The sequence below is a fragment of the Anser cygnoides genome, chromosome 11 (assembly GCF_040182565.1).
Source record: "Anser cygnoides isolate HZ-2024a breed goose chromosome 11, Taihu_goose_T2T_genome, whole genome shotgun sequence".
NCBI lineage: Eukaryota > Metazoa > Chordata > Aves > Anseriformes > Anatidae > Anser > Anser cygnoides.
The window spans coordinates 5,296,526-5,313,731 of record NC_089883.1 but is presented as its reverse complement, the minus strand read 5'-3'; the positions used below and the strand labels follow the sequence as shown (position 1 = coordinate 5,313,731).

The 17,206-nt window shown below is 45.0% G+C and overlaps 1 long non-coding RNA gene across 19 annotated transcripts in view; it reads right to left on the bottom strand.

Annotated features, from left to right (window-relative positions):
- Window positions 1-17,206, bottom strand: part of LOC106036475 (uncharacterized) — a 47,461-nt gene that overhangs the window by 22,165 nt on the left and 8,090 nt on the right. For 12 of the 19 annotated variants that reach the window (XR_010834080.1, XR_010834073.1, XR_010834084.1 and 9 more), the window contains one exon: window positions 294-11,991. This is a non-coding gene — a long non-coding RNA (uncharacterized lncRNA). The remainder of the gene's footprint in view (window positions 1-293; window positions 11,992-17,206) is intronic. The other 7 variants (XR_010834075.1, XR_010834074.1, XR_010834078.1 and 4 more) reach the window with 7 other exon arrangements.

Below are 17,206 nucleotides of genomic sequence, written 5' to 3'. Positions count from 1 at the left end.
CATTCACCTGTTATTCACTGAGATGTTGGTAAACTTCAGCAAATTAGAAATGTTTGTCAGTTTGTTCTTTTCAACTATCAAGTGGGATGTGTGCCAGCATGCCCTCCTCATGCTGGCTGCTTCATCCAGAAAATGGAGAAAGTGATGAAACTATGTCAGTTCTAGAAAATGGTTTCACGGGTTATCTTTGCATTATTGTCTCACTCATCGCCAACACTAAACCTGTAAACTAGAGTGAGCCTACACGAAGTGTGGGCTGTACACTGATGTGAGCCTACACAAAGTGCTCCTACCTGCAGAAGCTACGGATGAACCTTGGCGCTGTGCTTCAGGTATGGTCCGTGAGAGGAGCAAACACCCGGTCATGCCCTCGGTGGTGGCTTGGTTCTTGGGGCTTCACATGGCTCAAGGCACTGATGAGGAGGAGCCAGGATAGGCACAGTCCATGTAGCACTTCTCCAGCCTCTTAGGTTCATCCCTGAAAGAGGAGAGCTGGTGTTACAAAAGGAATGGCAAATTCATGGTATAGAGAGCAAATACTCTTATTGCACCTGGATCTACTATGGACTAATGCAAGAGAAGGCTTATTGAAGGCTACTAAGTCTTTCATAGGCTGTTACCTTAAAATAAGCAGATAGAGATGCTTCCTCTTGCTTAACTTTCACACTGCAGCCCTGGTGGGAGTGGTGGGTATGGTATTGGTAGGTGAACTAAGCTCCAGTTGGTAGAGATGCAGCTTAGCTCTAAAGCCTGGGCTAAGGAGGATGCTTAGCTTCCATTACCTTTAGATATCACTATATAAATTTAGCTTTGAGGTCCTAGACATTTTAAAATAACATGTCTAGGGTTAGAATAAAGGAGTACCAGGAAAAGTGAATTACAGGTTACAGGCTTCTAGTATTTGCAGTAAAAGAACTGTTATTGTAATTACACCCATAGAGTACTCATTTATGTTGTTATTAGGGGAAAAAGGAAGGTGGCATTAAGAAGTATGGGAAGAAAATCTTACAGAAGAGGAGCCAAATAATGTACCTCGGATAAAAACCAGCAATAGCTACTCGACATACTTATAGTTCCAACACACGTGCTCACTGGGGAGGGGAGTCAGTGTCCAGTGATTTAGGAGAAACCACTATAGGTAACTTATGTCTGGAGCAAACCAGAACCCACAGAAGGGCCTGACCTCCCACACAGCCCCCTCGTTGTGCCATTGAGCATCTCTGTAGTATTTGCTAGGTGAGAATGGAAACTCCCCAAATGGCTGGCTCTGTGTGCTCAATACTTCACAGACAGAAATCCTGACCCCAGCCAAAAAGATCAAACCCAAACTCTTGAACATTTGCAATGACACTAAAAAAATATATATATTTTTTTTTTCGGGGTAAAGGTGCGCCTCCATTTTGAATCATTGTATTGTGCTCAGGGCTTCCAGCCAGTGCATAGGTACCTGCTGTTGTAAATCCACTGCATTGCCTCCTGGATGTCATTCCTGAAAGGCAGCAAACTGTTGCTTCAGTAGGTAAAGATTTATTTACTTAACGCCTGGTGTCATCAACTAATTCAGCCTGGCAATGGCATCGCACTTGTCTAAGCTAATATACAGCTTTGCACTCCCCTTTTCTTCCCATTCCAACTTATGGCTTAGTGCTAATGCCCACCAGTTAGGCATTCACCAGTGTTATAGCTGAGGTGGGTGAAGTGATGGATGAACACAGTTTTCCTGTACGTAACTGGAAGTCCAGCTGGGTAGATCACATTATTTAATGTGCCGTCATCATGTTTGCCTTTAAAAGCAGCTAAATAATATTACTTCTTCTATTATTCCATCTCTTCAGTGCTCTGACACCAGGGATGAGTTGTGCTATGCGTTTTGGTAATGATTTGTTTTCTAAAAAAATGTGGAACCACTTGGAGCTTAAATCATTGCTGTAGTAAGTTAGTAAGTTGTCCCTACTTGAGAAAAGTCTTGTGTCAGGAGTAAAACTCCTTGTTTGGCTGTGCTGGGAGAAATAGGACAATATTTAATTATGACAATTCAAACTCATCTGGGTTCCTCCAAGTGCAGACTATATTGATTTACAGTACTAATATAGAAAAGGCAGAATTAAAAAGCTGGTTTATTTAGAAACTTACTTATTCCTAAAAATGTCTGCTCAGCTCATTTCTAAATCTGATTTCTTATCCCAGGTGAATTACAGTGCATTTCTGAATCACAAGAACTGCTTGTGCATGATAACAGCTGAATGAAGTACCAGCATAGCTTGTTCGTTTTGGCTGTAAGATTTGGGTTGTTTGTGTATGGGACAATGGGGTTTGGCAAAGGGAGATTAAGAGCACCGGAGACAGAATAAATGACCAAGCCTGGTTAGTGCATGAGACTTAATATAAGCATAGGACCACAGTCTATAAGTTCTGTAGCAAATGAAACCGGCTTTCAGGCAGAACCAACACCTTGTTCTGAAAAAACAGTAGGAAAAATCCGTGCCAGTGTTTCTGTATGACAAATGACTTTAGGCAGGTTGAAGATAATCATGATTATTTAATATTCTGCAGCTTTACAACTCGATACCCTGTGGACAAAAGATCAGAAGGCTGCTGAGTCCAAAGTTTTGAATCTTTGGGTCAATATGCTTCTCATGTCTTCAGCATTTAGTTTAATTTAGGAGGAAACAGTTCTGAGCTAAGATAAGATCTCAAACAAAATTGACGTGGGCTCACAACATGGCCTAACATAACAATTTAATCTATCCTGTGCTTGCCCTGAAAGAGGGCTTAATAACTGTGGTATGATTTCACCTGCTGCTTATAACATTTGCTCATTCTTTTTTCCCAAGCAAGTTAGGATTATCAGATGGCCAGCAGCTTTGTTCATGGTAGACAAATGTGAATTTGTTTAGGATTAATAATAACAGGTTCAATCCTGGATTCAGTGGCAGCCTTAATGAATCGAGTCTTTGGAAGACAAATATTTGTTTGTTAAAAAGGAATAATTAGTTTTCAGTTTTCTCAAAACTTTTCCCGGTGTATCCAGCCTTGGGTATAAGATCTGCAGGGGCATTCTCCAGCCCCTGGCATCGGAGGCACCATTCTGACCTTGCCATTTCAAAACCCAGAGTTTCAAAAGGCGTTACTTGGTGTGAGGAAAAATGTGTCTCTTACCCACAGGATTCTCTCAGAGCCTCCTGGCAATCTGCTGCTGGGGAACAAGGAGAGGGGAAAATCCACGTTGCTGTGATCCATCAGCAGTCGTCGCTGGCAAGAGGAGTACCCAGAGGGAGGAATCCAGGTTGGACCTGGGTTTTGGCCCGCTCCTCACCATTGTCTGAGGCGTCTTCCAAAATCCTGGGGGAAACCCTGCATCCTTTGCTGCTTTCCGTGTCTCTGGGGAAGCAACCAGGGCAGGGGGCAGTGCCGTGCCCAGCCACGGAGGCGCTGCCCAAAGCTAAGTGCTGGACCATGGTAAAAATCAGCAGACTTCTGTTAAATCACCCTGTGAGTGATATTACCATGGAAAAAACATCAGTCGTGTTTAAGGTTAGAGCTTTTCGTTCGCATTGGAGGCTTTTTTCTTTTTTCTTTTTTTTTTTTTTTCGCCCAGTAATATCCAGTTGCTTAATTCCATTTGAAATCACCCGGTGTTGGCACCTAAATACCTAAATAATCTTGTCCTTCATGCCTGTCAACATCTTGAGGCACCTAACCACCTTTAGAGATGTGGTGTGAAAGCTTGTGAACGATGCAATCGGGGAGGGAAACAAAAGACAAGTATCCCTATTTGCTGCCCAAGAATCCACAAAGAATGCTGCTTCAGCTCTGCTCTGATTTCTAATTAGATTATGAGTGATGTAGGACTCTGAAGCCAAGCTGGAGTTTGTGCTAGCACTTTGCATGTATGAATGACAAAGGGACACCACTTTCATATTGATTTAAGCGAGCGGGTGGAAGAATGTTTAAACATCAAGTGCTTGATGCCCCAGTTTTCCAGAGCACCTGGAAATATCAAATTAATTCCAGGTGTTCTGCCATTAAGACAGACTTGCTGCTTTTACAGCCACACACACAAAATGTGGCTCCCAGTTCCACAAATAAAAACTGAGTGGTTTCTGCTCCCAATGCCTTGATAACTCTGACATATTGCAAGTTCTGGAAAGAATTTTAATCTACATAGTTTTTTAAATGGGGAGGGGAGTGAGGGGGGAGGGATTTTAAATATGCTGCATACAATTTGTGATGGTCATCTCTAAAATGCAGCTCCATTATCCTTTTCCATTTGGAATGAATGAGGCTAATTAATTTCAGGCCATACTTGATGAGGTCAGCACCATACGAAGGGTGCGTGCTAGACATTGCTAATCTCTTTCAGCTGAGAGTGATGAATTAAAGATGAAGCATTCCTTTGCAGGCCTAATTTAGAATGTATATCAAAAACCTACAGCAAATAATACTATACCCTACAACAAAGGAAAACTTGTTCTCTCAGGCTCCCATGTAGGGTTGATTTTAAAGGCATTTTCATTTCACTTTGGAATTCCAGCTGTGGATGGGTGAAACAGTTCAGAAAATTCAAGCTTTCTCTCTTTCTATTGCTTTTATGGACAAAAGTAGGCAAGGGGGGGCTAAGGGGAGGGAGAAACTAGTCGGTGTTTGATCCTGTGTGTGCTGTGATTCCGACTGTACGCTCAACATTTAGGAAAGCTGCCAGGGTCTTGCGCTCCCCAAGTACCTGTGACGTGACCCCCCTGCAGCATGCACAGAAATTTTACTTTTTTTTTTTTTTTTAAAGTCTGAGGGCAAAGCGGAGGAGCGTCCCCTTTTGCTCAGCTCCCTCTCCAAGGATGTTTTGTTGGACATTGCGGGCTTTTCCCTGGGATGAAGGACGAGCACGGCAGTTCTGCTGGGTCACCCATCAAGGACACGAGCTTCCAAGCCAACAGTGAGCTGCGTTTCACTTTTGCAGGGAAAAACAAAAGCACCTCCCTATGCAAAAATAAATAAATAAATAAATAAAATGAAAATAAAAGAGTCCCGACGCATCTAGGAGCGCAGGTAGTGAAATCTTAAAGAAAAAGTCACCGCAAAAGCAGCTTCACCAGGGCAAACTGCTGTGGAGCTCTGGGGTTTGCTGCACTTGCTGCTGAACCAAGCTTTGCCACCTTTCCCTTGGGCAAAGCAGCCACCGAAGTCAGTAGGAGCTTCAGACTGCAGGGTTTGGCCCTGTGGACAGTGAGAAATTAGCCGGAATTGTCATTTCAGTAAAGCAGGGGCTCTGAAATCCTAATCCAGCCTCTGACGAAGGAAGCTGAAAATCGCCTTCCCCCGCACTTTGCTGTTTAATACCTGGCAGTTGGGTGAAATTCTTGACAGGTTACTGCAGTGAATCCAAGCTCCCAACTGGTGGCCATAAGCGGCTGCTGTCTTTGTATCCCAGTAGTCCTCATTAGAACAAAGCTGCTTCGAATTAAATCCAATCTACATGCCGAATCAATCTTTCAACCCTTTGATTGCTTCTGAAAATATTTATATTTCTTAATAATGCACATTTTGTCCCACAGCCTGTGATTAAACCCAGACAAGGTCCAGAGAAGCCTGAAGTATATGTGGAAGGGGTTATTTTGGACAGGAAAAGAAAGATAAAGAACACAGGTTTTTCCTATTGTGAAACCATTAGAGTGTATAAATCTAGCAATTGCAGTTGTATAAGCATCAGAGTGGGGTTGTAATAAATACAGATTGGAGTATTATAGTAACCAAATGGAGTTTATGGATTATGTTCACTAGTTCATATTTCTCGGCTACTACAAGCTAACTAGCACCGCGCCGCACTCAGCTCTATTAATATTCCCTGTTAATATTCTCTTTCCGTGTTTGTTGGGGAAAAAAGTTAGAAATCAACCACCGCTCTCTGTAAAGCAACCATGTTTAAAGACTCATGCCCTCCAAAGGAAAAAAAAAAAAAAAAAACGAACAAGGAGATGTTTTAAAGAGCCTGTGTTAGGAGGGCACGGGCTTCGGCTGGCTGAAATCGGCTCCGTTCTGCTTAAAGTTAATAACTTCCATCTGAGTGAGAATCTGGCCCTAATATGGGATGTTTGCTGCATGAAAATGAGGGTGTAAAGATGAAGACAATAACGGCTACTATCCCTTACCTGGTTACATTTTTAAGGTGGTAAATAATAAGCTTTGGCTGGGGATACAAAACACACAAAGGCTTTGAAGCTGTGCTTTGTGGTAAATGGCATATTATTCCCTCCTCGAAAAGTAGCATACATCACAGGTAAGATATATGGAGGAGAAGGGAAGGATACATTCCTTGGCTGAGAAGGAGCCCGGAGGGGGCCTGATCCTGCACGGCGAGAATTTGCCGTCCATTAAGAAGGTGGCTGGGGCTGGGGACACCGATCAGATAAAGGCACTGTACCTGTCTCCTTCCCTAAACATAAATGACTGCCCTTGTCTATAATAAAAGGGAAAAATTGACTTCTGAAAACATGCCACGATAAATCTCCCTGGATAAAGCAGTGCCATGCCTGGGTGAGAGGGAGAGAAGTCCTAGAAACTAAAAATATGTAATGCTTATTTAACATCTTTGTCAGCAGCAGCATCACACGGTGAATGCAGCTAATATGCTTTATCACTGGGCTAGTGAATGCTTGTGATAGCTTTTCTTGTGACAGTTTCCCCTTTTTAAAGGAGTAAAAAGAAATATTCCTAGGTAAAATTTTATTCATTGATTCTTTCATCACATATTTCATTACATTAAGCTGTCATTTCCTAAATATGTTGGGGAGGGGGGATGTTATTATTTTACTTACACCCTGCGCCTTGACAGCTACTTTGCATTACTACATGATTAGGACACTCAGTCTTTAAGGTAGAGAGAAGTTTTTTACCAGCACCAAAAAAAAAAAAAAAAGGGAGAGGAGTGATGACAAAAAGCCATTCACAAATAGGGCCTGATCCAAAATCTAATGACACGGCTGAAAATGCGTTTTGGATCCGGCCCCCAGCAGAACATTATATCGTGCAACCAGTATTTTCTGAATATCTTTTATTGTTTGACAAGCCTGATTTCACACTAAGCTTGGAGTTCGTTTCAGAACAGAAGCTTTTTGTGTAGGAACTTTAAAATGCATCCCTTAGCGAACACACACATACCATCGAGACTATTGTCTTATTAAAGAGTTTAAGCCTAAAGGTGTATGCCTATTTTTAAAAGAAATTTTCTGATTGTAGATAACTGCTCAATTTGATTTAGTGTCCAATGATAGTGATGGGGTTGATAACTGAGCATTCATCGGTAATTCATCTTGTGCTAGTAGAAATTTACAGCAAAGCAGTGCTTTCCCAACACTGACAAGTCCTATTAATCTTCTTCAGACACATTTCAATAGGTGTCTCCATCTGTGCCCAACATCTAAACACTCTGGCATCACTAGGGACTTGGAGACACCTTCATTTCAGGTTACACTAGTGAAAATGTGATACTAGATTGTACTCTATTTTTAACCTAATTCTCTCTTTTCATTCAATTAGCCTTTCTTGCCTGCATTTTTCTACTTATGTGTAACATCCTTTTCCCAGGAAGAGCTTAAAAATGAGATTTAGTTACTTAAAGAGACAGAATCTGCCAGGGCAAGAGCAATCAAGAGCTTAATACTGAAAAGCAGCACAGTGAAGCTCACGTGTGCAGCGTGGGGAAGGAATTGCCAGCCACAAGCCGTGTCCTGTGCAGCATGCCCCCCGTGTTCCTGTCCTGCTGGGACTCTTGCAGGCATGGTTAGGTTAGGCGAGGTCTGAAACTAAACACCCCAGCTCCAGCTTTCCAAATTTTAAAGCTATTGCAAAGTATTTGGGGTCTGAAATCCAATATATACCAAAACATCTCTGTTTGTTCAGGCTGTGGGAGGATCACCACCATACAGCCCCACTTCTCTTTACGTGTACGGTTAATGCATGAACAAACACAGCGCAGTCAAATTACTGCAATAACATTTATGGGTGGATTATGTTCCAACTTCCTCGCTTATTATTAAAAGCAAGAAAATTGCAAAGCACATGGACGAGGCAGGGTGCAAATGCGGGCGAATTTCCCCTCGGAACCAAATGTTGTTTTTTTCACTCGCAAAGCTGCGATGAGTTTGCTAGCAGACGCAGCACAGCTTTCGAGATTACTCATTCAAAACTGTGTGTTTGGGTTCTTTTTTTCCTCCTTACTCCATTTACGCTCGCCTTTCAGAGAAGAGCAGATGCGAACCGTTTGGTTGGCCTTGGGTGCGTCCTCCTGCTCTGAACTTTCTTCCGAGAGAGTGGAGCCTGAGCTGCGCGCCTGCTCGGGGAACAGCGCTGCCCCACGCCGAGGCAGCCTCAAACTTTGTTTCTGGCTTTATGAAGTTCTCTCATGAGTCGTATTATAGGTCTAAATGACCTTATTGTAGGTGGCAAGTTTAAATGTGCCATATTAATAACTTGTTATCCAAGACAAATTAAGTCCTTATGTGTCAAAAGCACTCTGCTCTGGATTACCTACAAGACAAGTATTTATTGAATAAACGTTGGATCCAATTTCATTTTAATGTGACTGACTGTATGCTTCAGCCCCTTAGAATGAGATAAAAACACTCAAACCTATAACTGTGTTGCAACATTACACCTAACTTGTCTATTTCTATTATTGTCTTTTTAATGTGGAATATCAAAAGCGTTTGGGGTTTTTAAGGATTTATTATTATTATTATTATTATTATTCTGAAGAGCAAGGAGAGAGATAGAAAAAAAAAAAAAAGACTGGCATTCAGCCTAAAGAGAAATCATTGAAACAAATTAATCCTATGCCGTTTAAATTGACATGGTAATCCATCATCAGCAAAGGGAAACTCTGAAAGCAATCTAGAATCTGCAGTGTTCTTTCACTGGCCCTCAGGCACAAAGACAGATAGTAAAAGAAGAAGAGAAAAAAAAAATCATAAAAGTTAGCAGCGCCTTAGAAAAAGGAAGGAATAGAGAGAGCAGCTTTCACTTTTTCCTGCTTTCAGATGTCCAGTTCGGAAAGCAAGGCTGATTAACCTCCAGCCATTGCCTACTATCATTTACTTCTGTATGTCAAATCATCTTCAGCTGCTGAGATATGAGTAATTTCAAATAGTGCAGAGCCCCATCCTATATAAACTCCACCATTGAAAACTACGCCAAACATCAACTTTGGCATTTCTGCTTACAGAGGGCCTTTTATTAGCCTAAACTTGATCGCTCCAAATGGACAATAAATTCTATCTTCGCAGCCCTGGAGAAAAGAGCTGTACTATCCTAGGAGCTTAATAGCCAGGATTTTCATATAGCTAGCATGGAAAAGCTGGGGCTTTGGGGCTTTTTTTTTTCTGCCTTTTTTTTTTTTTTTTTTTTGCTTTGGGTTGGGGGGGATGTTGGTGGGTTTTTTTAAGTTTGCCTATGCCCTTCTTTTTCAGCAGGGCTGCCCGCTGTAATGTATGTTTCCCAAGTTTTTTTTTTTTCAATCTAGTTTTAAATATATAAAGTGATGAGACTTCCTGCACCTTTAAAATTTTATTATATTTATGGTCAGAAGCAAACGTAAACCTCTTGGGCCTTGAAAGCCCGTTGCAATACAGCCATTATCCCTGTAATGTCAACAGAGCTACAAAACTCTCTAGAAATAAACCTTTTAAGAACAGCTTTCCCTGCCTTGTGTTTTCTTTTAAGGTCAGTGGTGCATCACTTTTTGGAAAAAGTTTCCCCTCCCTGGCCAGGTTTAGCAAGCCAAAGTAGAATGTATGTTGCTAAATGAATAGGTTTAATTTTAGACGCTGAAAAAATAAATACGAGAAGAGAGCGAGGGCAGGACTAATACCTTCCAGTTAGAAACAGACATGGTATAAAGCAAAAGTCAGAACTTTAGTGCCAGGGGCAAAGGGGTGAAAGGCTGGCTAATACGAACCATATCCAACATCTGCCCTATTTTAATTTAGCAGGGATAAAGTTTCTTCTTTTTTATTATTAAGAAAACTTTATGTGGCGGAGAAGCCCATGAGCTGCGTTATCAAAACTGGTTTATTGTCACACCAAAACTTAGACCTGTTAAGAGTTTGCAGGGCAAGGAGATAAAAACTCCCCTTTGCTCTCCTTTTATGCTCTGTGACAAGCCTGGGCTCGGGTCCTGGTGTCTGGGATGTCCTTTTCATGTCTTTATGAAGCGCTGCGCTTGGGTCCGTCATATAAAGGGGAGGTTAATTGTTCGGGATGGGTCCCAGTGATTGATTCACCAGGTAAAAAATAAATCTAAAAGAAAAAATAAAAATCTGGAGATTTAAAACAAAACCCTGCTCAGAAGGCGTTTGCAGTAGTCACCCTCCGAGATGAGCGATGGTGGTGGAGTACAACAAGTGCAAAGAATGGCCGGGCTGGGGGGCTGTGTGCTAAGCAGCACAAATCGCCAGGCTGAACATGATCTCACTCCATGTAGAAGTTTTCCGCCTCGATAGTGCAAATTCTACTATAAAATGACAAAATATAGCAAAACACGTGTGAGTGGCTGCTGGAGTAAAAGAACAAATTGGTTTCTGACAAAGGGAGGATGAATACCTTTGGATAATCTGAAGTTAGAGCTTGATTGAAAGCATAACATTCCTTTAAGCATCAATATGCTTGGGATCCAAAATATGGTTATTTTATTACCAGTTAATACTCAGATCAAAGCAGAACTCTGTAGCTGGAAGGGATGTTCTCTCTGGAAATAAAGTTCCATGTAATTATTTCCTATTAAAAACTAAAACTGGTCTTAGATTCAGAAATTTGTGTTTCTTAGCATGTGATATAATGCAAGCTTGTCAAGAGGGAGCAGACGTGCCATTTTTCACTGTTTGCTGGTATCCCTTTGCTTTAAGTTTTCAGTTTGGCTTGAACTCTTTTTGCATGTGAAAAAATCTCATCCAATTTACCTCCGTCAAACACAGGCAATTCTTTTGGATGATATTAACTAATTTCTTGCATGCAGAAATTAGAATCTGGTATAAACTAACACTGTTTTATATAAGGTCTGCGAACATAAGGAGAGAAAAATACAAAGAAAATGATAGAGTGACTGATAGGTGGTTGAAACTTAAACCTTAAATTGCAAACTAGTATTTTAGTATTGTGCAAAACAGCTCATCTTAATTCAATTCAGGACATGGAGCTTAAAATATGCACTCAAAATACTTCCAAGAAAGCTGCAACCTTTCAAAGGAGAGAGATAAGGATGTATTTTAATTATGAGGTTATAAATATGCAATCTATTTTTTTGACCACCCCCTAATGCAGTATGTAACATTGTTCAGATGCAGTTATATAGCTGTCTGTCTCTATTCCTGTCCAGGCTTTGGGTTTTATTTTGGGTTTTGTTTTGTTTTGTTTTTCTGATCGTTCAATCTCTATTTATGTCATCTCTGAGGCAGGCCCTGGAAAATAGGAACTGCCAGCCTAAATAATCTATCCTTCTGTAGTTTTAAACTAGCAGAGAAAAAAAAAATAGGGAATGGTTCCTTTTTACAGCTGGTGGGCTGGTATTATAAGTAGGAATATGAAATATTTAGAGACATTATTTGAAACTTCCATCCGCTTCTGATTCTGCAAATTATTTTTGACCTGTCACTCAGAAATTAAAAAAAATATATAATCTGTAAAGAGTTCAATTTCAGGGGTGCAGAAAGGAAGAGGAGTCAGATATAAGGCAGCACGTATAATTTGGTTTTAACATTTTTTTTATTTTTTGTTGACTGCTCAGCTATATTGTTCACTAGATGGATGGCTACAATATAAATCTGTATTAAGTGCTTGTTAAATAGGGAAGGAGTTGAGACATTCAGCTGGGATATTGTTTGCTGGCTCAATTAGTATCCAAAGAATTTGAAAGTACAATAAATGTATCTGAAGATCATATCTAAACATACTTACCAAAAAGTACCCACCTCTCTCGGCAGTTCACATATTTCTGCCTTCTGACTGGGAGAAGGAAAAAAAAAAAAAAAAAAAGATAAAAAAAAAAAAAGGCATTTCAGATGTATAGGTTAAGATTGGCGGATGGCAAGGTTTGTGTGAAATACAAAGAAACCTGTATTTCACTCAACAATTTCATTGCTTAAACATATAGTTTAGAAGCATCTTTTCCTTAAACATGCGGTTCAATAGCATTTTCTTCAAAGGAACAATTCAATGTGTTAAAAGATTTAAGAACAAAGAATGTGCAGCAAAATGCAAATTCTTCCAGTGTTATACTGTGTATGCAATTATGTATGGAGGCAGATAGATATAATTTGAGAGTTATTAACTTTCAACATCAATGATGTACCCTGAATCAATACAGTGTAACTACCTATTAAAATATAAACCAGGTGTGTTACCAGCCAAATACAGCCCGAGAAGCTTGCCTGAATATTATTATTATTTTTTTAATCTTTAAAGCTTACAGCTCGACTGTGGACAAGCTAAAGAGGTTGCTGCTGGTCCTAAAGATGGAGCCCGCTTTGCCTTTTGCAATATGTGGCGTTTCCAGACTGGTGCGTTTCCTCCCATTTGGAAAACGATTTAAAAAACTGATAATAATTTTTTTAAAAAATTCAGGAATGGTGTGAAGGGAACGCGTTGCCGGGCCGGTGGCGGTCCCTCGGGCAGCTCCCGGTGCCGGGGAAGCGGAGCCGATCCCCTGAGCCCCCTTTGCCCTGGGCTGGGGGGAGCAGAGCCCCCCTTGACCCCTTCCCCCTGCCCCCCGCCCCGGCACACGCCCGCCCCGTCCGGCGCCGTTAACCCGCGGCGGGGCCGGAGCGGGAAGGGTTAATGAAACCCAGCTCTTCCCGACCTCCGGGGTCAGACTCTTCCTATCTGCAATCTAAGGAATTAGGTAAGGAGGTTAGGGGCTGATCGCCAAAGCGCTCGCAGGCCCTCGCAGCCTCACACCTGAGCGCATCGCCCCAGTCCTTCCCCCCACCCCCCCACACCTTCCACGGCTCCCCCCAAAAAGGCGCAGCCGGCGCCCGTCCCGAGCACGGGTGGGGGCCCCACGGGAGATGCCCACGGGCCAGGATAAGACCCCCTGGGCCCCCCTCCCCTAAAGCGGTGGCCAAAAGTCGCCTTCTCCTCGCCCCCCAGCCCTGCCCGGCCGGCTCTGTGCGGCTCGGGGAGAGGGGCGCTCGGAGTGGGGCTGGAAGCTGCTCCAGCATCTCCCCTGCTGCTCGGGTCCTAATTTTGGGGGGGCTGTCCGCCCTCCCGGCGGCCAGCAGCTCTCACCCCGCGGCTCAAACTTTCTTTTCTGTCCTTCCTTTCCCCCCAGCCCTCCGCTGTCGCATCCCCTCGCTGCTAAAGGCAAACGCGCGGAGAGCAGGCAGCGCTGGGAGACGGCCCAAAGAGCAGCGAGTCGAGGCAAAGAAAAAAAAAAAGAGGAAAAAAAAAAAAAAACCAAGAAGCGGAGCTTCCCTAAAGAACATATCTAACGTGGATGGGCAGAGCCCTGCCCTGCTCCCAGCTCCGTGCCCTTTGGCTCTGCCACCTTTGCTCGTCCCCAGCAAAGTTCCCCCAAACGTGCCCTGCTCCGGCGGCCCCCCGGCTCCCACCCGTCCAGCTCGGGCTGATTTGAGCCATTTTATCCTTTTCAGAAATGCTGATTTTTTTATTTTTATGTTGTTTTTTTTTTTTTTTATAATGCCACTTGTGGTCACCCTCGAATGGCAGTAATCTGTAGATTACATATTACGAGCCTTGTCATTACATGGGTAAAATGAGGTGGTTAAACGCTAAAATCCATTTCCCTCGCCACGTTTGCTTGGCGAGGGAGGGGAAGAGAGGGGAGGACGAAGTGGGAGGAGAGGGGTTTGCACCCCTGGCACCCCCGCGGGCCGTGTTCCCCTCCTGCTGCTTGCCCTCCCTGCCTGGGGGGGGGACACGGGGCTGCGACCCCGCACCTCACCTCGGAGCCAGGCGGGCGCCTGCTCCAGCCCTCGCCTTCCTCTCGCTCCTGTCTCTTTTGTCCCCATTTTGGTGGTGACTTCCCTCTGCCTCCCCTCTCCTTGCTCGGGAACATTTTAGGCTCCTGCTCTCCCCCCGATCGCCCCTTTCACGCGTGTCCCCGAGTCCTGCCTAGCTGGTGTGATTCTTTGGGAATGCGGGTCTCATCCCGTCCCTACCTTTGCCGGGTCTGATTAGATATTATTTTTTCATTGGCTCTGCTACAACGGGTTCCTCCCTTTAATCTCCCGCTATATTTTCCCCCTCCCGGTATAACCAAATCCATGAAATTCACAGCCTCTCTCTTTGACACGACTGGCTCGTCTAATCACTCCATATCGATTTCCCTAACTCTTTTCATCCAGCTGAAGACACATCTTAAAACACTCCAAGCCAGAGTGTGCTCTTTGCTTTATACACACTAATAAAATGATTTACCCTTCTCTCTCTGCTCTCCTCACAGGAGAAAATCGTTCAAGTCCCGGCTATTTGTGTGTGATCAGTAAATATTTAGTGTGGCGACATCTTCAGCTCCTCTGCTGATCAATACGCAACCCAACAGGAGGTGGACTATTGTCCGGGCAGTGACTTGCTGAGATCTCCTTCAGATGAATTCCTTGCCCCCCATACCGCCTGTTATGATTTACCCTCGAAGGTAACCAGCGAGGAGAGAAATTGAGGCTGTAAAAGCGGCTCTTTCCAACCTGTTTACCGCGGCGTTAAGCCACCTAAGCAAGGACTGCCTTGCTCTTCCCCACCTCCCGTCCCTCTCTGGTGGTCTGGGGCTTCCAAAAAGCTGCTGGAAAAAGGAATGGCAACCCAGGCAGCCGTCGCACGGGCTCTTGGCTTCCCTGCGCCCCTCTGTCCCACGGGTGGCAGCCGTGGGGCTCGGTGCCACGGCGGGGGCCGGTCCCCGCTCCCTTCCCGCAGCATCCCCGGCACCGGGCTCCTGGAGGGCACCGGGGTTTGGAGGGGCTGCGCGGTGCCCCCCCGGGCTGCCAGCTCTGTGCTCACACTCCTGCTGCGGCTCTGCCTTCCCCGGGCTCAGCTGGGGCAGGGCTGGGGCTGAGGGCTTTTTTCGGCTTGTTTCTCAGCTGGGTTGTTTTATTTTTTATTTTTCTAACAGCGTGGAAAACCTGCAGCGAAGGAAAAAAAAAGTGGGAATGGAGAAGAGCTTAAAGCTCAGCTCCTGGGGTCGACCCTCCACGAGAGCTTTCCCAGGGTGATAAACCGGGCAGAAAGAGGAGTTGGGGCGTGTGTGCGGCTCTCCCCCTGCCCGGCCTGGGAAGCGCCCCCCCGCGATTCCTTCCCCACGCAGGGGCAGCTCCGCGCCCGGCCGGGTGCCCCCGCGGGTGTCCGGCTGCGGGGCCGGGTGCGCAGCCCCGGGGGTGCCGGAGCTTTGCGGGGGGGCTCCCGCAGCCCCGATCCCGCACAAAGACGCGGGGCCGGGTTGGGCAGCCGGGCGCCTGTTATCCGAATGTAAACCCGGCTCCATCCACCTGTTAACTTTGTTTAGAAACCACTTTCCCTAATGGCTTTCCGCGAGGTTATTCAGCCCGTTACTCGGGTATGGGAGGCAATGGAGGGGAAAAATCCATATGAAAACCTGCTTACATCCTCTCTTCGAGAGGACGCTTTACACACCTTGCCTAGACAGGGCTCCTATAGAGCGCTTATCTCTCGAATATATCTTTATACTAATGCATACTTAATTGGTCTGTCTTGACTGTCCATATAAAACAATTTAATTAGGGTGCTTTCTGCTTTGGAAAGAAAGAAGAAAAAAATCTGCCCAGCATTTATTGTATTTAGCACCAATACAGGCAGAAAATGTTGCACAAGTTTTTGGTTGAAAGAGCACCTATGTGTCCATTGAAGGGCGTTGATCCGAAAAGACAGAGAGGACAAGTAAAATCGATTTGAAGCGACCCTCTCTGTCCCTTTCACACCATTCAGACACTCCATTCCTTCTAAGACAAAGACCCAGCGCCTTGGGAATGCTGGCAAAGGGAAAAAAAAAAAAAAAAAAAAAGGAAAAAAAAAAAAAGGCTTCAATCCCCCCAAGCAAAAGGGTGAGCTCTGAAATTCCTTCATATTGCTGTTATTTCCCCCCCTCCCCTCTTTACACCCCCCCTACAAGATATGTTCAGCTCCAGGATTTTCTTCAATTCGGCGTCTAAAGTTTCTGCTGCGAGGAATGTCCCTGGGAGGGAGGGAGAGAGGGAGGGAGGAGGTAATTATGGCTATTAGTGCTGCGAGCCCAGCCTCAGCCCTGGTCACTCACAGGCTTTTAGGGTTAAAATAGCCCTCACCTCTGACCCTGCGGAGCGGAGCCGTAGCTATCGCCACAAGTTGGGCCAAAGTTTTCATATGCAGGGCTCTGCAGCACCGGGGGGGGAGACTTCTCCCTGGAATTATTTGTGGATGGTATTTAAATCATCTTCAGTCTATTTAATTGTGTCCCCCCACACACACCCCAACAATCCCTTTTGGAGAGGTGGGGGCAAGCTCGAAGTGCCCTGCTCCCGCTGCCTCTCCCACTGCTCTTTCCATTTAGCTTTAATTTGGCAGTTTGTTTTCAGGCACGAAAATGGTTAGCACCCAGCTGAATTCCCAGGTCATCCTGTCATCCACGGACCTCGAGAATAAATGGGGGGGGGGGGGGGGGGAACACACGACCTTCCCCCTTCGGACTTTCCCCACTGCCACTCTTCCAGCCCTGCAGGGCAAGGGGCTTTTGGAAAAGGGGAGAGAGGGCGACAAGAGGGGCTGTGCCCCCTGCGCCCCTCTCACCACCGACCCCTGCCAGGAGGGGGGCACATCGTGGAGCTGGGGGGCGAGGAGGGCAGGGGAAGGACCCCCCCCCCAGATGCCAGCACCCCCTTGGCGATAGGAAAAATTCATTCAAGTGGGACCCGTCTCCATCTTCCAGGTGCTGGATGGACTTGGCAGGAGTGGGAACTTGCGGAGCCCCTGTGCGTGGTCGTAAGGGGCAGTTATAGGATTTCTCCTTCCTCTGATCGATACCGGTCGTGGCCGCCCCCCCCCTGCCGTCCCCGCCCCGGCCCCGGCCCTCCCCGAGGGCTGCGGTGACAATTGCCTCCATACTTTTTCATCCCTGTTCTTGGTGGCAAAACCCCATTGTAATTTTCATTAGCCCAGTAAACATGCAATTAACATGCAGCACTGTGGTTAACTTAATTCCTGTTTTAAGGCAAGG